This window comes from Lepisosteus platostomus, chromosome 2 (genome assembly GCF_059453375.1).
Source record: "Lepisosteus platostomus isolate fLepPlt1 chromosome 2, fLepPlt1.hap1, whole genome shotgun sequence".
Lineage (NCBI taxonomy): Eukaryota > Metazoa > Chordata > Actinopteri > Semionotiformes > Lepisosteidae > Lepisosteus > Lepisosteus platostomus.
In genome coordinates this window covers 45,198,217-45,215,893 of record NC_142612.1, presented here as the reverse complement: position 1 = coordinate 45,215,893, position 17,677 = coordinate 45,198,217, and positions in this window count along the sequence as shown.

Below are 17,677 nucleotides of genomic sequence, written 5' to 3'. Positions count from 1 at the left end.
TTCAAACTGCAGGACTACGCAGGCGACGACATTAAGGGCTCCTTCTATGCAGAAGAGCTACAGAAGATAAACCCCGATGTTGAGAACGTCTACCGCATCCAAAAGATTTTAGCAGCCAGGGGTCGTGGCAAAAACAAACAGCTTTTGTTAAAGTGGCGCGGCTGGAGCGATAAATTCAATAGTTGGGTAAAGGCTTCCGAGGTCAGAGACATATAGAGGTGTTGAAAAATGAACCCCAATGGCTTCTATGTTACGCTGGCCAGTAATTCATCCTCAAAGATTTTTCCAAAGAACACCAGCGCGTGCTTCACAGAGCATCTGGCAAAGGCGATTGACCTGGACGGGAGCTGGGAAGTGGGCCTGGTCGAGCTACACTTTCCGCATACGCTAAACACGTTTGATGAAGACGAAGTTTTTCTGTTCGTCAGCGAAGAGCACAAGACTATATGGACATATACCTTACCGAGAGGGTACTAAAGCAACATCGAGCAGCTCTTGCATGAAATGAAACGGGCTGCGGAAAAATCCAAGTTAACGGGTGTAAGTCTTAAATACAACCCCATTAGTAGGCTGGGCAAACGATTTTTTAAATTTTTTTAAAAAGAAATAAAAAATGAGATATAATGATGTGTTCCTGCTTAACTTAGACATTGCACAACTTTAAAACCTTTAAAAACAGGTTTCGAGAGTTAAAAACCACTTTTTATGCGTGAAAAATGGGTGATTTTTCTTCCTCGTGATCAGCTCAGAATCTTTGTGTACGCTGTAAGGTTTTTACTTCTTAATTAAACGTTTAAAATACACGAATTTCATAAAGACAACACACGTTTTGAAGACAAAAAATCCCATTATTTTCTCTTCCTGTTGTGTGAAAGTGATCAGCAGGTCTTTTTTTCCCCATCAGAGCCTCTGAAAATAGCGTACCGCCCACTGCGCTCCGTCAGAGAGGGGCGTGGCACAGAGAGAGGGAGGAGGCGCGGAGCTCAGCAGTACAGAACGAACGTTCTGCTGCCTGGAGTGCTTATGGCAGCAATCGCGTTTGCATTTATAACTTAGTTTTTAAAATTAATCAAGCAATATGAAGCATCTCTTTTTACTTTTAAGTCACTTAATTATCATTAAGCACAACTTTCTCACCACTTAGACTACTTTTTGATACCATCCTTAGACAAAGCAGAAACTTGTTGTTCTGTCTAATGACATCACAAGTGGAAAGATTACAGATTTTAATCATCTTTAATTTTGTTACGTTATACATTTTAGAAACGGTTCATACATACAAACACCACAAAACTATTCTCGATTGTATTTCTGAATGGTATGTTACACTTAGTTCACTGTTTTAAATACATCTAATTAAGAAAGTTAGGCGTTAGCATAAACTATTAGCAATCAATATTAAATTTAGCACTGTAATAAGTTGTTGCACTTTCCCCCGCATCTTGTAAAAATATATTTTCATTGTTCAAATATACATTAAATCTGACTATCATATAATAAGTTAAATACAAAACTAAAGAAGAAATAGGGTTAAATATAATTCAAAATATTTTGCTAACAATGTTAACTGTTTATAAATAATAAATTGTATTAACTAAAGAGTAGGATGGCACAGTTATTAGTATGCTTTTTGTTTTGTTTCTTTTTCAAAAATACAACAGTAGTACCTGATGTCTCAGTGGCTTTCAAAATTAAATTATGCATGCAAACCTGTGAACTAGAAAGATAACTAAGATATCCATCCATTTATAATGGTGGCAAAGTGGTTAGCATTGCTATCTTGGAGCATTGGGGTCCTAGGTTCAATTCCTGCCATCCTGTGTGTGTGGGGTTTGCATGTTCTCCCTGGGTTACATGGTTTTTCTCCATATGTGTGATATGACTCCCTCTCGCACTCCAAAACATACTGGTAAGTTAATTGGTTTATGGGAAAACTGGCCCTGGTGTGTGTGTGTTTGTGTCTGTCTGTCCTGTGATGGACTGGTGCTATGTCCAGGGTGTATTCTGCCTTGTGTCCGTTGCTTACTGGGATAGGCTCCAAATCCTCTGTACTGGATAAAGAGATTAGAAATGGATGGAACTATACACAGTGTTAGAAACCCACTATGAAATGGCAGCATCTCACTGAGAATAAAATATTTTATAGTGCTGGCCTTTCCACCTCTCTTGCACATCAGTATCCATACCTAGTTATTTAAACAAATTGCCTCTAATTATAAACATCTTAATATGCTGGCTCTGTGGATCCACATCACCTATGTTTGCCCATTCCTTCAATTCATGTGCATCCAACACACAGTTCAATGCTAGTAACTGCACAAAATCTAAAATACAATCTTCATTTCAGTATCTATGTAAACATACAGTCTGTTAACTTCATCATCTTCATCAAAAGTATGCCTAACCCCATTAGGAAGTGTTCTTGTTATCAGTGTATTCCTTAGCTTTCCCAAAATGATCTTCTTCTTACCAACATCTCTAGTCTTTTATCCTGCAATAACTCAGCCAACACTTTAATCCCCAAAAGCTGCTTGTGATAATTTCTTTAAATCACAAATATCATGTGTAAATACTGGCCATTTAATACTCTGCATTGTGGGATAATAGTTTACTTTAAAGGGAACTAGAGAAACTAAGAACTAGAGAAATCAAGAAAGGCTTTTTTTTCTAGAATTAATAAATGCACACCCTGTTCACTGGGGAAATTAAATCCACACTGAGCAATCTTCAATATGTTCAGAATATGACAGCGAAAATCCTATCAGGGATGCATTACACCTGTTTTCAAGTCCTTGCACTGGTTACCTATCAGGTTTCAAGTCAACTTCAAATTCGTCATCCTCATTCAGTACCTACAGTATATGGCTTATTATCTGTCTACTCCCCCACCTTTGTCCGTCTGACTCTGGTCTTCTAGCTGTCCTCAAGAACATCTACATTCTGTGGGTGAGAGGGTCTTCTCTAGCTGCACCCCAGAGCTCTCAATTTGTATTCCCAGTGATATCAGTCACGTACCCTGAGTGCATTTAAATCTAACCTCAGAACCTTTCTTTTCAGAAGACTTAGTCTGTATCTGCTTCATTTTCTAATTTTGGTAGCACCTCTAACTGTCTTTCTTATATGCATTTACTTTGTAATCTGTGGTCCTTTTATCTGTTTTTACATCTACTGTATTGCTTTGAGATGCCACCTTTAATGGTGATACATAAAATAAAGTTTTTTTTATTATTGTTAAAGGGAAACATGATCAGATTTTCCCTGGTTCAGAAAAAAAGATCTAAAGTATACTAGTTTGTCACTCTTCTCATTCCCTTTGCTAAATGACTTTTCATACTAATCTGATCAATCTAACTGCCAGTTTTCTGTGCTTTCTCTATCCTGCTAGATTTGCAATTATTCAGAAAATTTTCATCTTGAAATAACTCATTTCTAAATACCTTTTTCACTGTTAACTTCTTGCAGCAACTCTGCAACAAAATATACACTTAGCTCAACCTGACAGTTCATCCTGCTACCAACATTAAATAAAACAAATCTTAAGATTTCTATATGTATGTCTTTATTTAATGGTTTCATTAGTGACAAAGGCTAAACTTTCTTGAAAAAATGTCTTTTATGTGTTGTGGAAAAAACTTTTTTGTTTACAAATCCTTTCACCTGGCAGTTTACCTGAATGCCCAACTATCTGAGAAGCCCTCCATGAAACCATAGTTGCTATTAATTCATTTAGGGCTCACTGACAGAATTGCTGTTTTTTATGCATGCTAATTTCTGATTCCTCACTCTGTTTCATGTTTATAGATAAGACTATTGATCGCAAAGGGAAATTGATTAACATGTTTGCATGTTCTTTTGTAACATACACCTTTTTGTGATTTTTTTGTATATCTAAGCAAGTGTTCCTGCATCCCTCTTCTGCACTATAGGCATGGCTTTTTTTCTGTTTGCTCCATTTCTAAAACTTTTTGCTCATGTGCATTTTTGTATTTTTTTACACCTCTAGCACTTTAACGTCCTGAATTTTCATTTGCCTTAATTTGTAGAATGAATTTGAGTTTTAGCCTTAAAAATCTTAAGTTTTCACTATCTTTTGTTTCTTGTCCTACAACTGTTATTATTGATCACCGAATTATTGTACTTGACATGACTTCATTCAGCCTTTCCTGAACGTCTATGACAGGCAGAGAGAGTGCTGTTTCTGGTGCAATCTTTTGCAGCTGACATTTCACTGTTTTAAACGAACAAGAAATTAGATTGCTCATAAATCACTTATTCTATATAAATACAGGGTAATTGCCCTCCGAAAATCTTCTTTTTCTTGTTCGTTTTAGAGACCTTGATCGAAACTGATTTTAGATGTCAGAAAGGATTTCTTTTCTCTGTATTTCCTACATTGCTTTGTCGAGATTTTAACTTTATATTTAGGCTCAGATTTCAACTATAAATCGTACACTAATTAATAGCAGTAAATACTGATGTTTTGCTCCCTCTTACCACAAAAATACATATGTTTTGTAGCTGGGATGAACTTTATTTCGTACGCGTAGCTATTGGACCCGAAGCGGTTAAAGATAGCGGCAAATCAGGGATCTGGGGGGCGTCTTCTCGCCTCCATAACTAAAATGCCAAATAGGAGTGGCTTAAGCGACATACACAGTCGTGTAACTGACAGTTTGAGGTAGCCTATCGTGTAAATTTCGCTTTGTTGCTGATAGGTTAAGCTTTCGAAACTCTGCCCCAAAGTCATGTGACTGATTTTTCGCCCTGTTTCGTTGGTTAAACGCAATGATCACAAGCACCACCATGGTAACTGGGATGTGTAGTTTTTAATTCCGTTTGAATTATAACTGTACGTACTGTCTTCATATTTGGCCAGGGCTTTAAAGAGAAGGTGCGCCAAAAAATTTCGGTGCCGTCGTCTCCACTTTAAAGGTACCCCCGTGCTGGAAGAATTTGACCTCGGAATGTTTGCCCAGCGTACCATTAGCCGGTTGGTAAAGATTGTTAGTGATAAACGGTTTGTTATACAGGTGCATAACCACCTGGCAAGGATGTTGGGTTTCAAAGCGGGTGTCGGAAGTGTAAAATTACCACACCCCCTCGATATGACTTGCGGATTTAACACCATGTATATATACACCGATATCATAGAACACCAGTTAATAGGCGACATCTATTCACTGCTTTTGCGTTGTGTGCCCTTCAGAGGCGTGCATGGTGAATTCGTCACAGTATTGTACGACGAACCCCATTACGTGCCGGTGAGCATTGCTCATTTTTACAACATCACTATTGAAATAAAGACGGATCAAAACAAGCACGTGTATATTTGCATTTGGAAAGGTCATCGTCAAGCTGCATTTCAGACCTGTGAAAGCGACAAACATCTAAAAGGATGATGGTCATCAAGAGCTACGGGGATCCTTCTTTGTATACGCACTACTACAAACAACAGGCTGGTTATGGATTACCAGGATTTTCAGGGCTATCGGTTCAGTACGGCGCGGGTATCGGGGGTATTTTTAGAGCGCTATTTAGAAAAACCGTGACTTTTCTGAAACGAGGGTTTGAAATAGTTAAGCCACACATGGCATCGGCGGCTAAAACATCGCCAAAGATGTGGATAGCAACGTTACAAGCGTGGTCATGTCTAAGGTGGCTGCACATCAGTAGGAAGGTTCGGGTCTAGCATACATCTGCAGGGGTGTCAAGAGAAAAAGACAGACGTCATCATCTCACCGTCGTGGGCCTCCAAAACCTGATAAAAGAACGGCTAAGCGCAGACAGTCAACTCATAAAAGCTTCAGGTTGACCAAGAAGAGGGGCGTGACGAGATATGAAACGAGACATATTTTAAATATGGCTTTTGTTCAGGGCGGGTCTGCAGAATGCGCCAAGTCGGAGCTGGACATATTTCAATTAGCGGCTACCCAAACAAGCATCAAGAAAAGCTTTTACATAGAAATTCCACCCCTCACGGCCCTAACGGAAAATGCACCTCTGGAGTTCTACGTCGCAGGCAACGGAGAAGATAATTTAGATTTAAACAACACGCTGCTCTATTTGACCTGTAAAATAACGGAAGCAGACGGTCGGGATATTGATGCGGCAGCCTATGTGAGTCTGGTGAATTACCCCATCGTTGCCATCTTCTGCCAGGTTGACATCACCGTAGGAGACCAATTGATCAGCCAGAGCAACAACTGTTATCCTTACAGAGCCTTTATAGAGTCTGTCCTGAACTACAGTGAAGAGACGCTGAAGACGCAGTATTCAACAGGGCTCTTTTACAAAAACACAGCCGGGCAACACGAGTCCACAATTTTGGATGGTCCCAATCAGGGGTTCCGAAAAAGAACATCATACTTGACGCAAAGCCGAAAACTGGAGCTCCTGGGTCACATTCACGCAGACATGTTTTTTCAGGACAAACTACTACTGAATGGCGTAGACCTGAAAATAAAACTCACATGCAACAGAGATGCTTTCTGCTTAATGAACAACGTCGGAGAACACAAACTGAGCGTACTCTCTGCATCTTTGTTTGTGAAAAGAGTCAGAGTGTCACCAGGGGTCAGACTGGGACATGCCGAAGCACTCCTGACGGCCAACGCTAAATACCCCAAAGACCGCGTACATATGAAAGTCTTCAGCCTACCTGCCGGGAGCCGTGTGTGTAACCAAGAAAACCTCTTTCTCGGACAGTTACCCAAAGTGGTCATTTTGGGGTTTGTGGACAACGCGGCATTCAGCGGCAGTTTTACACAAAACCCCTTCAATTTTAAACACTACAGCATTAACTTTCTGGCTCTCTATGTAGACGGTGAACAAATCCCCATTAAACCGCTTCAACCAGACTTCCAGAATGGCCATTGCGTCCGTGAATATTTTAATCTTGTAGAAACATCCAGGAAGCGTCTGAAAGACAAACCACTTCTGGTGGACCACGAGGAGTACGCGCGCGGTTACACATTGTTCGCTTTCAATCTCAGCCCCGACGACGAGTGCACAGGGCATTATTCACTTATCAAAACGGGTAATCTGAGAGCTGAAATACGTTTCGCGCAACCGCTCCCCAGTACAGGCCACACAACCTGCACATAGAGCTGAACACCAAACAGCTGCAAGACACTCTAATCCGAGACGGTTTTCTAGGCGTGTTCCCCAGTGATGCCCTACCGTGAGAGATTGGCGCTGCGACCTCTGAGTTTAATAGTTAATACTCACCCACACGACCGCCCCGATGAACACTGGCTTGCTATTTACTTACCCGATGACGAGGGCGCAGAATTGTTCAACTCCTATGGATTTTCACCAGAAACCTTTACTTTCCCAAGAACATTATTGATTTCTTAAACAGAAATCTTATTCCATATTTTACAACAACAGACAATTGCAAGATTCTTTTGCGGTGACCTGTGGACTACATTGCGTCTTTTTTCTATACCATAGGTGTAAAGGCTTATCTTTTAGAAACATTTTAGTTTATTCTACGAATGCAATCCAGAATGACTGCATGGTGGATATGTTTCTTAAAAACCGACGCTGTGTGAGACAGAGACCCCTGTACCCTTTTAAGCCATTTGAAATACGAATGTTCAATTATGCGGGTGTTTACGACAATTTAAAACATGTCATAAATGTTAATCGACCGTCTAAAATAAAAATGAAATCGAACCATTTCATTGTCTGTGTGGTGTTGTGTGCTCTCTGAAGGCACCAGTTCTGTAGGGTTTGGGCATTTACTGGGACAATTATTAATTATGTATTATTATTATTATTATTATTATTATTATTATTTATTTTGATGGCTTTAGAATCCAACCATGTGATATAACTCAAACAACGCACACACACAGGTACTAATACACGAGGATACATTTATTAATACATAGAATATGCATATAAACCTAACAGATCTTATCGAGAGGGTTATCAGAATACAAAAGGTATATATTCAGTCAGTTACGAAGAGTTACATACTGTATATCAAGAGGACATACGTTCAGTATATCATTCATTTAGACCATTTCGTAAATGCACTTGGTTATAACTTTTACATTAGATACTCAAAACAAGTACATAACTCTTAGGAATTAAATTGATATCAACTGGTTGGGATAACAATTGAATTCTCGAGCTGTAATGCATTGAAGTTGAATACTCATCCAATCTCTGGGGATTCAGATCTCCTGCGGGCACAAAGAAACAGTTGCAGGTTTGTTGCTGTCCAATCCGCGCTCTCTGGCTAGGTGCCAGGCTGTGCTGTGCGGTTTGCGACGGTGCGCTGCTGATGCTCACTGACCGGTTAGTTAGTGTTGGCTTTAATTAGCACAGTTTGCACACAGGAGAAAAGATGACTGTGGGTCCCAGCAAGTCAGGAAGAGGACCGGTTCGTTCCTGATGAAGAGCTAGTTCTGAATAGTGATTCAGCTGTCCACAGTTCTGACCTGTTCACGAGGCCTGCTGGTGGTGCTAACCTCGGGTGGATCCTCTGGTTACTCTCTGGCAACCTTCGCTCTAGACTCTTAGAACAAAGGAAAGTTCTGGCACTTGGACACACTGGCCGTTCCGTGGTTGTCCGGGCTGAGTCTCAGGATGGTCAGGAGGCGCGCTGCGAGAATGTCCTGCCCTTGGGAGCCTTCTGCTCCTGGGCCGTCCTGCCCTGGAATTCTCCTTTGAATTCCCTTTAGAAAAGTCCACAGAATTCTCCTCAGAATCCTCTCAGGCCCTCTGTGTTGCCTGTTTTTACCTGGAGGAACTTCAGCTCGTTGATTGGCTGAAAGTTTCATGGGCATCAGAGTCCCACGTGGGTTACTCGGCCCTACCAGTCCCTGATTGGTTGATCAAGGTGAGATATGAGTCACTTACTCCTGACACTTAGGAATGCAGTCAAAGGAAACCTTAAATCAGCCTGCATGAATAGTTTCTCTGTGGCTGCACCACAGAGATGAACAGAGATGGGGCCTCCTTTGGGAAAGCTCAGAACACTTAATTCTTTCTTATTATTAAGCCTCGCCGCTACAGTGGTTATTATTTAAAAAAGAACACAAAATATGAATTAAAATCAATACAATATTTTTATTATACATTTGCGGTTATAGCGCTCAAGCTTTTTTTAATACATGTTACATCCAAGCCATTTTATTACAAACATTTTTAACTATACTGCTCACGCTTTTTAATATACATTTCAAGTCATTTATCACAAACACAAATACCCAGAGAAAAAATGTTACAAAGACAACCATGTGGGTCTAGGTATTAATGATCGTCTCCTTTCAGCTGTTATCTTAGAGACTGGGTCGGGCATCTACAACTCTACCGGTTGTTTTAAAGTTTTGACCAATGCTGAAAACCCCCGCGGGGTAGCCTTGAGTTTTTCAAGTAGCTCTCGGTTACCAGCGTTGGCTAGCAAGGTGCCCGGCACGTTGATTTCTGCCAAAGCCTCCATGAACACATCCCAACCTTTTGGCTTCTTACCGACCGCAACTGCTTCCTGCTGCATGAGAGCCCTGACAAGATCAATCATGTGAGAGCCCTCAAAGGGTGCTCCCTTGTACACAAATTCCTCTTTTTCATTCCAGGCTATTAATGGTTCATTGCGGGCCATGGTCTTTAACAATATCTTGACATTTCTCCGGAACCGCTGAGACACACTGTCCAAAATATACACAAATTCAGCGTCGCTCAATGAGGCGGCTGTGCTAATGTGCGTGATAGCTCGGCGGGTGCATTTTCCGGTAGTACAACAGTTAAAGTCCCCTTTTTGGGAGTCTCCTGGCGTACTAATGTCAAATATTGTTGTAACACCTGACTGTACAATTTCACTTTTTCATAATCGGCCAGATGTGAGTTCTAAAGAATGTTTCTCATTTCATCATCCAACAGGTGGGTTGTTATTTTTCTTACATCGCTTTCGAGGCCAGACCGCTCTCGGAGTTGATCGAGCTGTTTCTGAGGTACCAGGTACATTTTTTCAGCATGCTCCATTATTGACGTTGTAGAAGCCCCGTAATCAATGGTACTGCAATACTCAACAGGGTCCCGATAAAACCGTCGGACTGGTTCACCAAGAGTCTCTTTCTTTTAAGAGAAAGACCCTTTCGACTCATAGTCTTTATAAGCTTATGCTTTCTCTTCATGGTCCCAAACTGCTTAGCAGATAACGGTATGTTCCCTTTTAAGGTATTCAAGACGATTTCAGCTATGGCCTGTGCAAGATCATTTGTAGCCCTGCAGAGAATAGCTTTCCGCTCATTGGGGGCGGCTTTTACCAGAAAATGTAAGAGAGTCAGGTTTCTCTGAACACGTGAAGACATAACGACGCCCTGAACGGGTTTTTTCGACTGGGTACATCTAGGGGAAAAGACCCGTTCGCAAGTGATAGTCATCTAGGGTGTCGGCATTTAAATCCACCAACAAGTAACAAGTAAAGTTTTTTAGTAGCGTCATCGAACGCTTCCAAGAAAAATTTGGCTTTACCAGTGTAGCAGCAATGCTTGTTAATAAGACAGAATTAAGTGTTTCTGTGCTTTCCCAAATGAGGCCTCATCTCTCTGTTCAGGCTGATTTAAAGATGTTTTCTTTTGATAAGGGACAGCTCCCAAAGGGGGATGCACTTAGCTAAGCCTGGCTATCATGATCAATGGTCATCCATTGGCGCCTATCTGTCTAGAGAGTGCCAGATGGACATCTGGACTGCATTCCTAAGTGTCAGGAGTAAGTGACTCATATCTCACCTTGATCAACCAATCAGGGACTGGTAGGGCCGAGTAACCCACGTGGGACTCTGATGCCCAACTATTGTGGACTTTCTGAAAGGGAATTCAAAGGAGAATTCCAGGGCAGGACGGCCCAGGAGCAGAAGGCTCCCAAGGGCAGGACATTCTCGCAGCGCGCCTCCTGACCATCCTGAGACTCACCCCGGACAACCACGGAACGGCCAGGGTGTCCAAGTGCCAGAACTTTCCTTTGTTCTAAGAGTCTAGAGCGGAGGTAGCCAGAGAGTAATCAGAGGATCCACCCGAGGTTAGCACCAGCAGCAGGCCTCGTGAACAGGTCAGAACTGTGGACAGCTGAATCACTATTCAGAACTAGCGCTTCATCAGGAACGAACCGGTCATCTTCCTGACTTGCTGGGACCCACAGTCATCTTTTCTCCTGTGCACAAACTGGGCTAGTTAAAGCCGACAATAACTAGCCGGTCAGTGAGCATCAGCAGCGCACCGTCACAAGCCGCACAGCACAGCATGGCACCGAGCCAGAGAACGCGGATTGGACAGCAACAGCCTGCAACTGTTTCTTTGAGTCCACAGGAGATCTGAATCCCCAGAGATTGGATGAGATTTCAACTTCAATGCATTACAGCTCGAGAAGTCAATTGTTATCCCAACCAGTTGATATCAATTTAATTCCTAAGAGTTATGTACTTGTTTTGAGTATCTAATGAAAAAGTTATAACCAAGTGCATTTACGAAATGGTCTAAATGAATGATATACTGAACGTATGTCCTCTTGATATACAGTATGTAACTCTTCGTAACTGACTGAATATCTACCTTTTGTATTCTGATAACCCTCTCGATAAGATCTGTTAGGTTTATATGCATATTCTATGTATTAATAAATGTATCCTCGTGTATTAGTACCTGTGTGTGTGCGTTGTTTGAGTTATGTCGCATGGTTGGATTCTAAAGCCATCAAAAGAATCAATTTTGTGATTTACTGCTACAATTAATAATTGTCCCAGTAAATGCCCAAACCCTACAGAACTGGTGCCTTCAGAGAGCACACTACACCGGGGTACATCTGCCGGGACAGGGTTGTAATCTGTAGTTTATATCTAGGGTTTTTAAACAGCACCATGTACTTTGTATTTAATGCTATGGTTCTACTTTTCCAGCCTTGACAAAACACATTTTGTACGATATACATGATGCTGAGGTTTCGGTGGTGTACGTATTTGGTAAAAGCTTTTTCTATCTCATTATTTTCACATGCAGACTCCATCAAATCATCAACTATAATCAAATTTACTCTATCAGGTGGCAGTAGCTGGTCGTCGTTGGTAGTCCTTCCATAAACTGAATGTATGGAAATTTCACAAGCAACTCAGCGTATAGAGGTTGCCAGCAGCTGTAACACCAGACTATGTTTTCGGGTTTACGAGTCATAACAGTATCCCCGTTTTCCAAGAGTTGTTTTATAAAATAACTTTTACTGCAATTCGAGGGTCTGGACAAAATGCACGAAAAAGGGTGTTTTAACCTGACATCCATCGTGTTAATATCCGTAGGGCAACAATGTCAAATTTTCTTGCAGCACCCGCTTGTTGTACACCACCTTCTGGGTTTTCTTTAAGGTCCGGGTCTCAATGCACCAATCCTATTTATCATGCACGATCATCGGCTGTTGAATAGAAATGTGTTTAAATTCCCGGCACTCTGCATAAGGGTTAACGCCATAGTCAAAAACTAAGTCCCGCAGACTCTCAAAGTTAACTTTTTCACAATTGTTCACATTGAGGTAATGCCTTTCACCTTTAAACAGGCTTTCCCACCAGACAGCTTGTACCCGTACGACCTGGGTCCTGTTGACACAAACTCGGTGATGTGTTGTCCAGCATCAATTTCGCTGGTCAGCTCACCCAAATAGTCACCCAGTCCCAAGCGGGCATAGGCGGTTGTAAAGCTAGTGATGAAAATGTTAGTGTTTGAATGGCCTGTATAGTGGCCTTTAGTGTGTTTCCACATAACAGGCTCTTTTCATCGATAAACACGCAGGCTGACACCACATGATATGGCGTAAATAAGTACCTGAACAATTCATAGGGGTTTCACAATGGTGGTCTGTGGTAAATTGTCTCTTTGCCCATACTTGCCCCACAAACTGTTCAAGGCAATTTTTGAAAGGTATCTTTTGGCTGGATTCTTTTTAATGTTCCCGGGGTCCAGCCGGACACCCTTCATAATATCGCTGATATATCTTTGTTGTTTCCGACATCTGTACACCACTCTGGAAACCCGTAAGCTTCCTGTTTCCCTTTCAGATGCAGTTTGATGTAGTCGGAAAAAAGATTGAGTGAGGCCTATTCGAAATGCCAAATTTTATCAATTTTACACACTCTATACCCCAGATCTAAGGCCATCTGTAATTCAGGGGTGCACCAGACACCAGTCAAGGCGCGATCTTCATCACTGTGCTCACAGGGAGTGGTCTGTTTTGTTTCAGCACACGTACGACACGGTGTGAGAAACAGTTTTTTGACAATTTTGGTTGGAAGAACTGGAAAGTACAAACCTCTGGGTGGGTAAACTTTCATCTTCGCTTAACCGAAATACCGTTTTAACATCTCCAAAGTTGTTATAAATTATTCGGGGGTGCCCCAGTGGGTATTTTTTAGTTTTGTTCACAAACGGATACAGACTGGTGAAATCATAGTAATGGATTTTTTCACCGGGCTGCGCTGTGTAATGCAAACAAATAGCATTTGTTCTCCCCCCAAAAAGCGAATTGCGTGGTTACAGAGGCTCTGGTAACTGTGCAGCTGTTAGAAATTTACCCAAGTCTCCATTTTCAACAAGCATGTCTCTGAACTCATGTTCCCACAAAACACGTACGTTAAACCTCTCATTTTGAGAAAATGAATTTTCACCATCGTCTTTCTGTACAACCAACCAAAAGTAGTGTTTGTCAGAGGATTAAAATTGTTTTCACAATAACAAACGCTACAACCATGAAAAAAGCAACCATTGAACTCAAAGGCTGTCTGCACTCCGTCAATTACAGAATAACCATCCAGAAAATATGGTCCAAACTTGAACTCACCGGCCGTGGTTAACGCGTGTTAGATTTTAACGGGCTCTGTGTGTTTGATGTACATGAGCCACTGAATGCTGGGTGTAGAAAATTGTTTTTGCTGGCGGTGGTAATTGTCATGGGGACATAAGTCTGAATATGGCCATGCCTTCTCTTAGAATTGCCACATCCAGCTGGCAGTAGCTTTTCAACTCTCTCTGTAAGTTAAACACACTTCCCTTGCATTCTTCATACCAAACCAAAAACTCTGCTTTCTCGCTCGGCAGCATGTAGTTAACGCCGTGAAGTTCTGGCGGTGGCATCGGGCCGACATCATTTTGGTTTTCTGAAGTGTTCATCAAGTGTTGAAAATGACCCTTACCCCCGGAGAACCCCATGGCTGCTGGCAGTTTGCTAATTTCATAGGTAGAACGTTAAGAGAATCGATAAATCTGATGTTCAGAGCTTTTACGGTCATACACATTATCTTACCACCCTTAATTACTTCAACGTTCATCTTTTCATCTAACAACTGTCTGATTACTAGGTAATTGTCATATCCCTTGCCATTGTGCGATATGAAAATATGTTTTTTGAAACGTCTATCGATAAATTTACACACAAAATCCTCTAGACAAGTTTCACCATAAAATTCCCAACTTCGTTTATTGTTAATATGAAGGGCGTGGACGTAATTTGGTATGTGTGTCCCCGTTTCTTGCATGCATTCAAAGTCGAAAAAAAATGTACTTGTTTGAAATTTTGAGGTTGTCCAAAGGCGGTATATAGCACAAATGTGTGTCAGGGGTGTCGATCACGTTGTTACAATGCGAGCACAGCTTCTCTTTACATTTGTGACTTGCGAGGTTATAAACCCCACATTTCTCACAAAAGACCCTGCGCTCACACTTACTAACATCTGTTGCCGCATTCTGAAAGTGTCTCACCAAACACTGAGAGCTACTACAAAAGACCTTACAGGCCGGGCAATTCTGAATTTCTGCATCAATTTCGCAACACTGGGGATCTAAACAGGTTTTACAAGCTTTAATACAGGCGTGTGCGTTCTTGTGGCTATACGCCGCATGGCAGTTAATGCAAAAATACACCGCCCCCACAAAAACTTTAATATTTAAAACCCCGTAAAAATGCTCTTCATGCAGTAGAACAAAAAGTATTTTCGAATTTGGTGGTGTGGGCCCCGTTGTAAAATATTTCCAATCACCCTGGTCGTGGTACAAAATTTTAATGACCACCTTTAAATGTTTTTCAAAAGCGGTAATGTCTGAAAACCTAATTTTTTTTGGAAAACCCAACTCTTTGTGCATTCGTTTAGCGCCCTGTAACATTTCCCCATTGGTACAACCTTCATTCAACAAACCGTACACACTCCCGGCGAAACACAGATTACCGCCCGTGTAATGTAAGTCGATAAGGTGCGCTTTTTTCCGCTCAATTACCCTGCTGTACAGAATGGATTTAAATCTTCTGCGGGCACCCCCCTGCATATTCCTAACTATCGTCACCACTAATCGGAGGCTGTCATCGGTGGGAACTTCTGTGTGGCTCTGTAAGAGGTCTGAGATGTGGCTTAAAAAATCGGCTGCATTTAATTCTCCGGGGTGTCTCCTGCGTGAGAACAAGAGTTTGTTAAAACCACCCACAGTCAAACGCAGCTGTACAAAATCATTCGCCCCGATGTTTAGAGAAAGTTCATCCAATATTCTCTGGACTGCACCATGCACAGCATCTATAGCCTGTACATACGAGGCTATTCTGTCAAGATTAACAAAACGAAATTCTTCATAGTGCTCTGTTGTTCTAAAATTATTATAAGACCGGTTATAACTACGTATACGCTCCAGGAAAACTAAGGGGTCTCTATTCGCACCGTCACCATCACCAACCTGATTCACAACATTCAGCACAACCGGTTCTTGGTTTTCAAAGTTACCGCCATCCTGTTCTGCCACAGCACCATGGCGCTCTAAGTTATTTTCCACCAATGTATTCTCATTGTTTGGTTCGGTCTGCCCTTGTGAAATCTGAGGCCTCGCTCTGAATCTTTTACGTCTCAACAAACATGCTTTTGCCAGTTTAATTCTTTTATTAATGTACAAATGCTTGATGTTGGCAAGCGGTCGGTCTTTTAAACACATACTTAGTCACAAACCGCATACTTAGTCATTTATCACCAGAGATCTGCGCCAATGAGGCATGAAATATCATCATCATGTTTTGAAATCCTGAGCTTAGAGCGACATCCTCTGTAGAAATTACATCTAAGAGGTTAGCGGTGAAAACCAGGATCGGTTTTGGAAACAAGGCCTGTTCACCGGCTAAAGCCGCTCTTAGACGCTCTACAGCTCGTTTTTTAGACACCTCATTAGTGATTGCCGTTGATAGTGACTGAATCTATCACATCACTCAACACCAAGTCTTTAGTCGCGTTATGATTTATCTTGGAAGGCTTGACACGTCTGGCTTTGGTCGGCGTCTTAACGGTCGACTTCGATGCTGTCACCACTTTAGGGCCCGACGTTTTCACCACACTTTTTTTACCGCTCGTCGATACAGTGGCTGTGTGAATAAAAATAAAATACTTTTTAATACCACGCCAATGCTCCATATCTCAAAATCAGAAAACTACACTGTGATAAAAATAAAAGACTTTTCAACACAACAATCAATGAAATCTAAACGGTCAAAATCAGAAAACTATGATAACTAGGATAAAAATGCCACACATGTGGCGCATCCTTACACAAAGGGCTGTGGGTGAATGGAAAAAGTTACCCGGACATGTTGTTACACCGGTTTCCTTTAAGACTGTGGTGGCGCTACTGGGTCAAGTGATATGCTTAACGGCATATAGACCCATGGCACAGACCAGTCGCTTTTAACTTTAAAGGCTAAGCAGTTTTAAAATAAGGCTTTTTAATAACCCCAAACAGAAAACTATGTGAACTAGGATCTTTCAACGAATTAACATTCTAACAAAAGAAGTAATGTTTGCCGTAAGTGGCTCATAACACATCTTGACCATAATTAAATGATATTAACCTTTGTTTGTTGATTTGAGACGTTTTGAGTTCGTTGATCCCGTTAACGTCTTGGTGTTACGACGTAGTTTATTTTTTGAAAGTTTCTGCACTGAGATGGAAAATACCATTAGTGAAAAAACTCAACACCGCAAATTACCAAAAAAATAGAAAAACGGTGGGAATTTTTATTATAGACACCTTTAAATGTGCATTCTAAAAGAATATTTTATATAATACCGACCACTTCTCCCAGGTGATCTGATAATATGCTCCGCACCCTCTGGAATACCGTGAACATCTGCATGTGTCTCCACAAGGTTTTGCGGTGGTATTGTAAACCCCAAAAAAGGTTTTTTAAACGTGTATTGACTTGTCCCTTCGCCCGTGTAGAGGTTTGATGGTTTTACTGAGACAATTATTAATTGTAGCAGTAACGAGGTGGTTCGTTGTGGCTTTTAGAAAATCAATCGTCAGAACAACTAACAACGCACACACACGGGTTCAATACACGAGATACATTTATTAATATAAATTGTGCACCAAACATATACTAGTCTGCCTGGATACAAGCGGCAGACCTTACTGTGAGGGTTATCAATATACAAGGTATATAATCTCTAAGAGATGCAAACACAAAGAGATACACAACAGAGAATATATGTCAATATATATCGTTCGGTTACCAAATCGCTAATCAGTGTTATTTCGGCCTCGCGCTTAGAACAAAGTCCAAGTCCCAGTGCAGACAACAGCAGTTGTCACGTGATTGTCTCTGAGGATGCGCGAAAATGGCCAAGGAGAGCCCCGAACTGAGCTTGCGCTCCCTTTTTGAC